Below are 13,255 nucleotides of genomic sequence, written 5' to 3'. Positions count from 1 at the left end.
CACACACATATATATTGAAAAACAATTGAAGGATTGATATATAAATAAAATAAAAAAATATAAAAGCATATACAATGTTTTTAACAAATCTTTTAGTTTCTTTTAATTTAATTTAATTGGTTGCAATTATGCCCATCATTAAACTCGCAAATAACATGAGATAAGATTGGCATGCAAATCCTAATAACAGAAAGCTCGAGTTTAATTAATATATCTCTAAACTAAAAAAGAAATATAATATTAATACATACTCATTTATAAGGATCATATGATAAAAAAAAAAAACAAATTACAAGGAGTTATGCTACATTTGACAAGTTTCATCCTTTATAAAGTTACAAATCACTTGCAATGAAACAATTTATAAATAAACCAAAATTTTTATCTCAAACTCCATACATACACATACATAGACTTGTTATATCTCCCATACTTGGTTAACATGTAAATTTTACCAAAAAAGAAAATTTGAATGTACATGCTCCTACTCACTCATACTAGTTAAAAATTATAAATCATTTTTTATGATAAATATTCACTCTAGAAAATCTTTGTCACAAATAACCATAACAACATTTTAAGGTTATGTTTACTTATGAAGAGTTTTTTAATTTTTCATAAAATAAAAAAATACAAAAAATATATTTGCTTATTAAAAATAATTTTTTAATACATTTGTTTCTATCTCTCTAGTTTTATAGAAAACTAAAAGCACTAACCATTTATTTTTCAAATTCTTCATTATAAAAAAAACACAAAGCTTTATTTTATCTATCTAATTTTTTATCTTCATTCCTTTTTCAAAAACATAATAAAAAAATTATATTTTCCTTTTAAAAATTTGTAATTAATAAAAATTCTCACTCTAATGGTCACGAATGCTACATAAAAACCACTCATTTCAAAAATATAGTTGTGGCTGAAGCTGTAGTAGACCTAACCCATCCATAACTCCAATAAGTATCTAGCTCCTATGCTTATTTTGTTACATATGCATAAAGGTGGGTTAAAATGCATACAAATAATTGTTTAGGTTTGATTAAGACTTTAAATGTAAAACCCAAACTTTAGGCCTAAACCTAAATCCAAGTCAATCCAAACACAATCTAAATTAACCTAAGTATTTAAGGAAGAGTTATAAAAGAATTTCTCTCGTCTTTTCTAATTCTTGTAGCCACTGCGACCCTCCCTTCATCAAACCAAAGATTTTAGATTTTGATCTTGAGTTTTTGGTTCAAGAAAGGTAGAAGTAACAAGTAAATGGTTCTCTTTTATATTACTTTTAATTATAGTTTGTTTATGTAATGATTAAAGAAGAAATTAGAGTTTATAAGGATTGAAAGTTTATATTGTTAAGGTTGATTTATGATTATTAAGGGTTTAATGTTAGGTGATTAATTAATATGTTGTTAAAAATAAGAATTTATGAGTTGATTTGTTTAAATTAATTTTTATGGGTTAAGAAATTTATTTGTTTACCTTGCTATAAAATCTAGACAAAATGGTCTTGAGGTTGAAGATGATCAAATTTTATTTTGGTCCTTAATTTATAAAAATTTTAGTTTAATCTCTCAACTTTGAAAAAATTATAATTTGACCCCTAAATATATTTTGAGTTTCTGAACAATGTTATTATGAGGTTAAGGATGATGAATTTCAGTTTGATAATTGATTTGAAATATTTTCAGTTTGGTCTTTTAATTTTGGGAATTTACATTTTAGTTCCTAAACTATATAAAATTTAAAGTTCAGTCCCTAGTTCATTTTAAACAAAATTGAGGATGTTTTATGGGTGAAATTTCAGTATGGTTATGTATTTACTATTTGGCCAAGTTTTGGTAAAATTATATTTTGATCCCTATTTTGGATAATTGTCGTTTTAGTCACTAAATCTAGAAAACTAAACATAGTTTTCTTTTATGCATTGGAATCTTTTATTTGTATTGCTTTGAGTTGCTTTTGAATATATTTTATATATTTATTATATATTCTCCTAACGATCTTCAATATATTTTTCGAGTCTTTCATCCGATATTTTGTTTAATCTATATTTTTTCGGGTGAGTGAAATAATCTTTAATATGCATATATTATAAATAAATATGTATATTGATTATACGATGAGTACAACTAGTTAATTTTTTGAATATTTATATATGTTGCTTTATTTTTCGAGTACTCATTTATTCTTGAATTTGCATTCGTAATCTATCGAACTAAATTCTTTTTGATATAATATACATTTCCTTGATAATTCTATAAATATCTATTATGCATTAATATAGGACTCGTCAGTAACTCTTAGCCTATATGCATATAGTATTCTGTATATATAGCTAGTGAGAGAGGTATTAGCCTATGGCAACTGATCATCCCACGATGGTCACCTTCGGGTGTTATATAGTTACCTTTGGATGTCATTTGATCTCTGATATGTATTCCACTACTTTACAATAATATGTTTAATATGTATATGTATATGTATATCAAGATAAATCGTCTTGCAAACTATTAATATCTAAAATATTTAAAATATATATTAAATGTTATTCTCTCACTGAGTTGATTGAACTCACCCCTCATTCTTGATGTTATTTCAGGTTCTTAGTTTATGTTAGCATATGAACTTGTTGAGTGTTCTTGTTTCTTCAATTTTGGTCGATATGCTTTGTATGTTTTGCAAGACTTTCCTTTTAGTACAGATTTCATATTTTAAAAGCTCCACTATTACCCTGTTTTAATTAAGTTTGAATTTTTGACAATGTAATTAGTATTATGGATTATTGTTTTTATTTTAATTACCAATGAGAAGTTTTTGAACTATCATTTGGTTTCATTATTTTAAATAGTATAATATTTCTAAAAATTATAAAATGCTATGTAATTTTAAATTACTTGTTCTTTTGGTATGTCTGTTTTGAGACTTAGTGTAGTTAGGGTGTCCTTTCGACACCATTCCTGTGTTTCCGGTCATGGACCCGGGATTCGGGTCATGACATTAAGATTCCTGGACTTTACAAATATATAATACTTTAACTTAAGCATCTTTAGGATCAATTTTGGTATTTAGAAATTGGTGTTACTCATCATGTCATCTTTGACTTAATAAATATAAACCTTCCTACTGAAAAATACACTAGTCATGATCAACTTTTTGTTGGTAATGGTAAAGTCTATGTGTTCATAATATTGGTTTATATATCGTTTTCTTCTCTTCTAAATATTTCTTTCTCGATAATGTTCTCCATATTGCTCGTATGAAAAAAAAAGCCTTCTCTTTATTTATTAATTCTCTAAGAATAATTATATTTATTTTTAATTTCATCTTTTATTTTTTTTTGTAAATGATCAATCCTCAATAACCACCCTTCTCAAAGGCAAGAGTAATCATAAACAATACCTATTATAACATTTTTTCAAGGCTTCTTATTCCTTTATAGTCTTTCTTAGTAATCAAACCTTTTTTAATAATTGACATCATTATCTGGGCTATCTTGCATTATATATTATTCATCAAGTTCTCTTCATCCACTATTTAGTTATTTCTAATAATCCTTTAAATAATGTTAATCACCTTTTTCAACTTGGAAAAAGTCATAAATTCTCATTTTATTTATCTAGTTATATTTTATAAGGTCTATTAAATTTGTTAGTTATATATGTATAGGGTTCATTCCCCCAACTATTTTCTAATATAAATTTTTATTATCTTTGTTTTGTTGATGATTATTATAAATACACTTGGTTATTTTCTATTTCTTCAAAATCTAATCTCTCTTATTTTTATCAATTTCAAAAATTATATTGAAAGATTTATTGGGCGTTTTATAAAAGTTGTTTAGTCCTATTAGAGAGTTAAGTTTAGAAAATTACATCATATCCTCACTTCCTATAGTATTTCTCATTGTCTCTCTTGTCCCCACATACACCATTAAAATAGCCTAATTAAACATAAACATAAACATCGAGTGGAAATAAGTTGCATTCTCTTTGTTGCTATATATGTTGCAAACGATATTAGGATAAGGTATTTTCCAATGTTACCTATATTATCAATCAACTATAATCTCTCATGATTAACAATAAGTCCTTTATTAAACTACTTTATAAACAAACTTCAAATTATAATTTAAAAAAAAATATTTGGTCATACTTGTTGGCCTCATATTTAACCTTACAATAAACACAATATGAACTGTTTATAATTTAATTGTGTCTTTTTAGGTTACAGAACAAACTATAAAGATTATAAGTGTTTATATCATTTCACTTGCCAAATTTTTATTTTTTTTATTATTGTCATTTTTTATGAATATGTTTTTTATTTGCTACAATTTCTCTGTAACTTCTTTTACTAACAATGATGCAGGTATGATATTACCACTAATAATTTGATTTCTATAGCCAACATCTTTATTTATAAAATTATGAAGACTCTTAAATGGTCTATATTGCACCTTTTTCAACATCAATTATAGTTTTTGCTACTAATCCAATGCATTTATAAGTGTCTCGAACTTCTATGCAAACTTGAACTCATAATAATATTTTTAAGCCTAAAAGATTTATAGATGGTACTCAAGCTCACCAACTTATTACACTTCTCACCACAACACTAGCTCTCATGGCTTTGATGCTCATAAAGCCCACAACTTTCAACAATATAGTTAAATACTTATAATGACATGCTCTTATATAAAATAGAACATGGACTTTAGTCCTTCTAATTGTTAAAATGAATTTAGTCAATTACAAATAGGTATTTAAAATTAAACATTAAGCCAATAGATCACTTGAGAGATATAAAAACTCATATTTTAACCAAAATGCCCCACCAATCAGAGGGACTTAACTATGGTGAAACTTATAAACCATTTGTCAAACCATTACAATTCATCTTATTTTCTCTATTCCATTTCATTAATTTAGGGTTTTTACAGATTTGATGCTAGCCTTTCTACATGGCATTATTAAATATGATGTCTTCATAAATAAAGCTCTAGGTTTTAAACTTTCTTATTCTCTTGACCATGTCTATCATTTAAATAAATCTTTTTATGGTTTAAAGCAAGCTCAAAAAGCATGGTGCTCTCGATTTAGCCATAAACTACTTGAATTTGGTTTAATAGGCTCTAAATTCGATACTTCTCAATTTATTTATAACCATGGTTAAAGTCCAATTTATATCCTCATATTAGTTGATGACATTATTATAATTCAACCAGATTGGATAATTATTATCTCATTACTCCTCAATATGTCTTTGCATTAAAAGACTTTGAGTTGTTACATTATTGTATTGGATTAAAAACCTATTTTACCACATATAGGTTGTTTACATCCTAACAACGCTATATCTAGTAACTTTTTCAAAAAGTAAACATGCATTATATAAAGCTCATCTCGTCTCCTATGGTATTAATAACTACTTTTTCCCAAAATCATGATGATTCCTTTTCTAATCCTACTATATACAGAAGCATAGTTGGTTCTCTCCAATACATAAGCTTTATTAAACTAGATCTTTCTTGTATAGTTACCAAAGCATATCAATTCAAGCATTGGTCGATTATTGCTCATTAGAATGTTGTCAAGAGAATTTTTTTATATCTTCGACTCACTTCTCATCATAGTTTTCTTCTTATTCAATGGTTCACATCTCATCTCTTCAAGCTTTCTTGGACTTTGATTAGTCTAGTTTTCATGACGATGGTCGTTTCACCACCAGCTATTGCCTTTTTTAGATTAAATCTTATCTCATGGAGCTTTCGCTTGCAAAAGGTTGTCTCTCATTCAAACACCAAAGTAGTTAATATTGGGACATTACTAACACCATTGCTAAGTTATTTTGGGTGTAATTACTCCTCAATGAGCTTGCTCTCAAGTTATATCAAACTCCAACCTTTTGGTGTGACAATATTAGCGTAACATATCTCATAGTTAATCTTTTTTTCACTCACAAACAAAAATATATCTCTATTGATTATCATTTTGTTTGTGATCAATTATCCTCTACATCTTTCCTAGTGAAGTTTCTCTCATCTAATAACCAACTATTAGATGCTTTGACTAAACCTGTTGTTACCTATTTTTAGATTCCCAAAAAAATAAAAAATACATATAAAAAAATATATTCAGAATGAATAATAATAATAATAATAATAATAATAATATGAGTGAGAAAAGGATATTAGAACTGCCATAACATGGCTAGAAATTGGTTGAGGAGGTTCAGAAATACAAGAATTGAAATTTGATATTATACTTTTGACTAATAAGAGCCTTGTTGACAAAGAAAATTCAAGTTGAGGAAGAAAAATCCAAAATAAAATGTTTATGGACTCAATTAAATTTTATTTAAGGTTTAATTGAATTTATGGAGGGTTGGATTGTAAGAAAAATTGATTTTTAAGTCAATTTAGGTTTTTATTGGAAGAAATTAAAGTTCTGAGGTATAATTATAATTTTTAAGAGTTAATTTGTTCAAATCAGGGACTTAATTGCATAAGTATTGAAGTTTGATGACCAATTAGAGACTTAATTGAAACAATCTGAAAACAAGGAGCAAACCAGGAAAGACGCTAAAATTAAGGAATCCAGTTACAGTTTTTCCAGGGGTTTGATTACAAAATTGCAAAAAACTCCAATGTCCATATCAGAAGAAATCCAAACGGTGTTGTTCCATTGAAGCATTATTCACTGTCTTCTTAAACATAACAATTGTGGCACTAAAGGTAGGAGATGTTGGTAGTAATCATGGAACCGTTTTCAATCAGAAGGCATTCCTTGCAGCTGATGTTCCTCACCGTCATGATACAAGCGACTGTTACCAAAAAAACCCTTGCGTCTTCTGGCTATAAAAGCCAGAGGAAGAACCGAACACATAGAGGAGAAGGAGAACGAGGAGAGGGAACGAGATAGAGGAGAAAGAAAACAGAGAAGGTGAAACATAAAAAGAAGAAAAGCAACAAGATAGAGAGCATAATAGAGGGGGAGAAAACAGAAAAGATGAGATAGAGAGGGAAAGAAAAAGAACAGGAGGAAACAAAGAGGGAAAAAGATTAAAAAAATACAAAAAGGAACAGAGAAAAAAGATGACGAGAAAGATATGAAAACAGGGAGAAGCTTATTTTAAAACAGGGGAAGAACTGCTGTCATTCTCAATCACAATCGCACCAGCACTGCCAACGTCATCGTCAGCTTATTATCTTCTTCATCCCAGCAGCCACTGCCATTCTCCATTATAACCGCACCAATGCTGCCAACGCCAAGAACCGCTGAGAGGGGAATACAGGAGAGAAAAACATAAAGAAAAGGGAAGGGAAAGACAAAAAGGAGAAGAATATAGGGGCTTCATCATTTCAAAAAAAAAAGCAAAGAAAAACCAAAAGAAAAAAGACCCAGCATTGATCGTCTTCATCGTCCCCAGAACCAGTCACCACTGATCTTACGCAGTAGTTTCATCGCCATCGTCTTTATATGTTTTAGATACCAGGTAAGCTTCACACATTTTTTTCATGCATTTGTTGTTTTAATTGTCAAGTTTTATTGTTCAAGTGAATTATAATTCACTTGAAAAGTAATTGAGCATACACACCTGAGGAAGCTCACGCGTGCCTCTTATCTGCCCAGCTAGGTCACTAGCTTGGGCTAGTGATCCAGGCTGGATCTAGTAAAAAACATTTCTTCAAAAAAATTATTTAAAAAAATATATGATTTTTCAAAAATCTTACTGTATTTTGATTAATATTAGTTTGTATTTTTATATTGTAAATATATAAATTCAGTATTAAAATACAGGTTTTTGTCAAAACATAACAAAAAAATTGTTTTGTTTTCATGTATACGGTCAAGTCTCTCAAAAATAATAATAATAAAAAATTATATTGTATTTTCATACAATAAAGAGAAATTTCAAAAAAATATATATTAATATGTATTTTAGTTTTAAAAACCAGTTTATTAAAATAGTAAGAATTAGAATAATATTTTAAAATAATAAAATAATATAATTTATCTTAAATAGAACTTATTTAAATGGCTAGTTTGATAATCAGGCATGGTAAGGTTGTTTACGCTCCAGCCATCAGTCCCTGCTGCATCAGTTATGGTTTCATGACAATGGAACCATGAAAGTCGTTACGGTTTCAATTCCCATAGCAACGAACCATGTAAATCCAAAGATGGTAATGGATTTAGAACTGTAGTTATTCCATCCAATTCGATTGCAGTCAACGGTTCAAAATCAAATTTGGTTAATGGTTAAACTTCATCAAAATCTCAAAGAAACGGTGTGCAACAGTGCTAGAGATAAGTGTAACAGCAAGTCAGCAACAATGATAGTATAAGAGATAAATTATATGCAAAATAGAAATACAAAGATCAGCTATTACTTGTATACTCACCATAAAAACACCAGAAAGTCAGCGGGCATGCCAATTGGTTTTTTATTATTTAAGAGCACTAGCTTTAATTTTTGTATATGTAATTGAGTGCAGTGCATTCATCAAGTTTTGCTAAGTATAACATATATATATATATATATATATATATGATAGCGTATTTTCTTAAAAATATAAATTGGTGAAAACAACTTTTTTTAAGTTTTCAATAATTAATATCGGGATAAAAGTATGGGAACCAATCTCTTCATACAAGTGAATTATGTTTTCGGGCCAAGTTTTGAACCGAAAGATTACTAGATCATACTCTCTAAGATGAGTTTAATGACTGCCTTGGTGGAGGGGGGGAAATTTTGAAAAATTAATTTATTTATTTTTTATTATTAATATAGGTGTTTGGATTAGTTTTTATGTATCTTAAAATTAATTTTATAGTCGATTAGTATTTATGTATCTTAAAATTAATTTTATAGTTATAGAATTAATAATTATATAAGTATCTAATAATTCTAAAATTAATAATTTTTAAAAATAAATTTAAAATTTAACAAATTAAATTACATTCCTTAATATTAATGTTGATTTTTTTTTTTAGATTAACGTGGGTGTTCGGGCCAGCTTGCGCGCACCACGATTAATCCCACGGGTCCTGAAGTTAATGACCGACCATGTAAGCTTTCAGTGGCCATCATATGAGCAACCAAGGACTCGAACCTGAGACCATAGAGGGAGCAAACCCCTTGATCTCAAGTTCTTAGCACTTGACTACCATCTAGATGGTTTTAATGTTGATTTTATACTGTCGTGTAGACGCAAATGGATCGATTTTATTTTTCCCAGCGAATCCGAGCTGTGTATGCCGGGCTGAGCTTCCTCCAAACTCTTACAACACAGGAATTTATCGTGCGTTCGTGATCCATTATACACGCCCAAAAGGTTACCCTTCAGAGTGCAAGATGTCGAAAAATGCTTACTGACAGACAAATACAGAAGCCACTTGTCTGCACAACAGCGTGTGCTTCTATGATCTATCAATTGAAATCATTCCGAATGATGAGAATGAAGTCCACGTATCTCTATATTTCAGTTGAATGCTCGAAATGACGCTGATGCCCGTGGAAGCCTTGCTATATTTATACTAGAATTAGCATGCTGTTACAAAAGCCAATTTTTCTTGGATTTTAAAAGTGTGTTTTTTAAAAAAAATTGGAATTAAATTAAATTTTATATTAATATTTTTATATTTTCATAATAAAAATAATTTTTTATACCATCCGGAGAAGAAGAAAAGTCCCATACAGATGGCCATGCGCGGAAGGCAATCCTCCAGCGTAACAACTCACCTTTATAAGGTCGGCCACTATTGATAAAACAAAAACTGGCCATGATTTGGGCCTTTAAAAATATGATTCTTTAGGTTCACGAGGGCTTTTAGGCTGTGAATCTGATCAGCCTGATCGAGTCAACCATCCTTTAAGCACGCGTCCAAGTCTCGTTCTCATTGAGTAAAAATTAAACAAAGGAAACATTTGAAGAATGAGTCTTAATTTGACGGTTTTAAAATATATTTTAGATGTTCCATTTCGAGTTTGGCGTTGTAGGTTTGGGCTTTAGGCTGCTTCTTCTTCTTCTTTTTAATAATAATAGTAAAACGGGTGTAATAAGAACTAGTGTCTCTTCTACATGACATTCATGAGGTTTAGAAAATAATTACAGTTTAATGATTAATTAATTTGTTATTTATCATCTCCATGTATGAACAGAAACATTCTTGAGCATCAGAAAATAATGACTTTTTTTGTTATTATCAACTAATATTTGATTTTTACCATGCTTTTTTCTTTATATATATATATATATATGAAAGAAAAAAGCATGGTAAAACAATCAAAATTCTCTTAGAAACAAAAAACTCAAAACCAGTATCCATGGATTTTTTCATTATTACGAGCTCAACTTCTAACTAATTTGATATTTAAACGAATATAAAAAACAAAAAGGTTGGGATGCATGTGACGTATTCTCCTATAACACCCTACCCTACTAACAAGATAGTGTCTACTTTGACTCATAGGCCTTACATATTTATTCTTGACAGCTATATATATTCCAAAAACACGTCTTTCTAATTAAGGTGATCATGCTTATACAAATCGTTTCCTCAAGTTCTCACCTACTTATGTGGTATATTATAATCCAGTACCTTGAAAAAGCCTGACAACCCCGTCGACACCACCAAATAACTAGTGAGCCAAGCTCTGATATCAATGTAACACCTTACTTTATTGACAAGATATTATCCGTTTTGACTTATGAGCCTTACATATTTGTTTTTGGCAATCACATAAGACCTTAAAACATGTTTTATTAATAAAGATGAGTATGCTAATATAAAACCTTCACCTAAGTTATCATCGGCTAATATAAGATATTACATACTACAATTCATAATGTTTTGTTCTTAGGTGAACAAGAGGTAGGTGTATGGTATAACATAAACACCCACTTTTTTTAGTCTATAGTATAATACTAGATATAGACATGTGATATGTTGCAAGGTTATATTATTTTTTTAAATAAAAAAAATAATGTTCATGTGCCATGAGCCCTTTTTAAAGATGAAAAAAAATCTGCAACTCAAATTATTTACTTAAGTCCATCTTATTTTAATTAGATGATAAAAAGAAATAAGCAACAACAACAAATGGACTTAATAAAAAAAAAGGCGACCAAGTTAACTTGAAAAAAAAAATATTTTCCAAAAGAAAAAAAATAATATAACTTAATTCTTAATCAATTAAATATGAAAGGATGAAATTGGATTGAAAAAGAATAAAAAACTTAGCTCAAGTCATCTTGAGTTAGTATAACAATCCTATAACCCAGATAATAAGAGTCGAGCTAACCCAGGTTGACCTACCAAACCCATGGTTCAGGTCATTAGCTTAGAATAATGTGATAAAAAAATAAAATAAAGAAAACCACAAAAATCATTTAAAAGAAAAATATCAAATGATAAGATTGAAAAAGAAATGATATTAACCTACATTAATTTTTCAAACCTATTACTTAGGTTATTAAATTGTAAGTGCCATATCTAGAGAAATAATAAAACTCAATCCCCAACCCATTAAATATTGAATGATGAAATCGAAAGAAAAGAAAAATTCAATTGTACAAAAGGATCCAAAACCAAAAATAGCAATTAAGAGAATGGAGAACAAAATTGAAATAAAAAATAAATTAGAGGACAACTACAAAATCTTAATTAAATGGTAAAATTGAAAAGAAAAATAAATTTAACAAAGAAAAAAAACAATCAAGAGAATGAGGACCATATTAGAAAAAAATAATATACCATAAACTGAGATTGAAAGATAAAATTGAAAATAAATAAAAATTTTACAAAAATACCAAGAATAAAAAACAAAGTTAAAATATAAATAACTAAGAGGACAACTTTGTAATTTTGAATGGTCAATGGCAATCTCAAAAGGAGGACAAAGACAAGATAGGGAAAAAGAAAAAACCATCAACAACAAACCTTCCACCAACACCAACATACACTACCCTATCAGAAAGAAGATGACATAAAGATTTCAATGACATGTTAGAAGGGAGATTTTAGCTATTAAGAGAAGCCATAACATCGCAAGATGGCTCCAAATGCCTCCCACATATAACTAAGGCCCATGCACACGGGCTTTTTAAAGTCTGCAGGCCTAAGAACTCTAAGCCTTTTTAGCTTGAGAAATCGAGCCTTTTTTAATTTTTTTATCTATTATAATTATAGTTGTATTTTTTTTTCAATTTTACTAGTTAATATTTGGTTGATTATAATTGGATAGTGTAATTTGTTTCGGTTTTATTTTTTTAATTATTTTGATATTTTGCTAGTTTTTAATTTTATGGGTGCCTATTTTAAATAAAAAGTTATGTATAAAAAAATTATTGAACCCAATTAAATTTATGATTCAGATCATGGATTTGATTAATTTATTTTGATTAGGTAGGGATCAAGCTTAATAAAAAAATTTGTTGTATAAATAGTTTTAAATTTATTCAATTATATATATGCATGAAAATTTTAAATTTATTCAAGATTTTTTTACTTACAAAAATACACCATAAAAAGTTTACTCATACAATTTTTTTTTGTAAAAAAAAAAAATGTATTTGACCTACGAGCAAACCAGTGGTCAAATAAGTAAAATAGAAGATGCTGGACTTTTACTGTATCGACGGGGTTTACGCTAACACAAATGCATTATAATAGCATAGTGTGATTTTAATTGTTCATGGAATGCTAAAGGCATGATTCGCTCCTTGTAGCTTTTTGTATTATATTTTGCTCATAAAACTTTTTTTTTATGTTTATGTCTTTAACAGTCATAAAAAAAAAAGCTTTTAATTGATTATATTTCTATCATAACACACTATTGAAAGAAAAATAAATCAAAATCTAAAAAATTTATCTTAATTTAGTTTGTTTTTGAGTTTTTAGAATGATTATAATATGTTATGGGTTTTTATGATATTTTTGTGTGTGTTTTAATGAAAATAAATTAAAATTTGGATTTTAATATTTGAAAAACTTAAACTTTCATTTTTTTTTATCTAAGATGTGTTGTTCCCTACTTTATAATAAAACTAATTTAGCTTTCATGTATGGTGATGAATTTCCTATGTAAATTAAGTAAAATAGATTAAACATCAAGTTCTTATTTTTAATAAAGAACGGAAATAGAAACTTGAAGTGTGACATGGACAATTAAACTATTATATAAGAATAAATTAAAAGGGAACATGAGTTTATGTCGTGCTTTTACTATAGCACAAGAATAAAGTTACCGC

General features: G+C 28.2%; 1 long non-coding RNA gene across 1 annotated transcript in view; it reads right to left on the bottom strand.

Moving 5' to 3' along the window:
* Positions 1-2,488: 2,488 nt before the first annotated feature.
* Positions 2,489-13,255, bottom strand: part of LOC105107560 (uncharacterized) — a 19,827-nt gene continuing 9,060 nt past the window's right edge. The window contains exons 2-3 of the long non-coding RNA XR_838904.1: positions 5,012-5,014; positions 2,489-2,583 (exon numbers count right to left, since the gene is read on the bottom strand). This is a non-coding gene — a long non-coding RNA (uncharacterized LOC105107560). The remainder of the gene's footprint in view (positions 2,584-5,011; positions 5,015-13,255) is intronic.

The sequence above is a fragment of the Populus euphratica genome, unplaced genomic scaffold (genome assembly GCF_000495115.2).
Source record: "Populus euphratica unplaced genomic scaffold, PopEup_1.0 scaffold164.1, whole genome shotgun sequence".
In the NCBI taxonomy this organism is placed as follows: domain Eukaryota; kingdom Viridiplantae; phylum Streptophyta; class Magnoliopsida; order Malpighiales; family Salicaceae; genus Populus; species Populus euphratica.
This window is presented reverse-complemented; position numbering and strand designations above follow the sequence as displayed.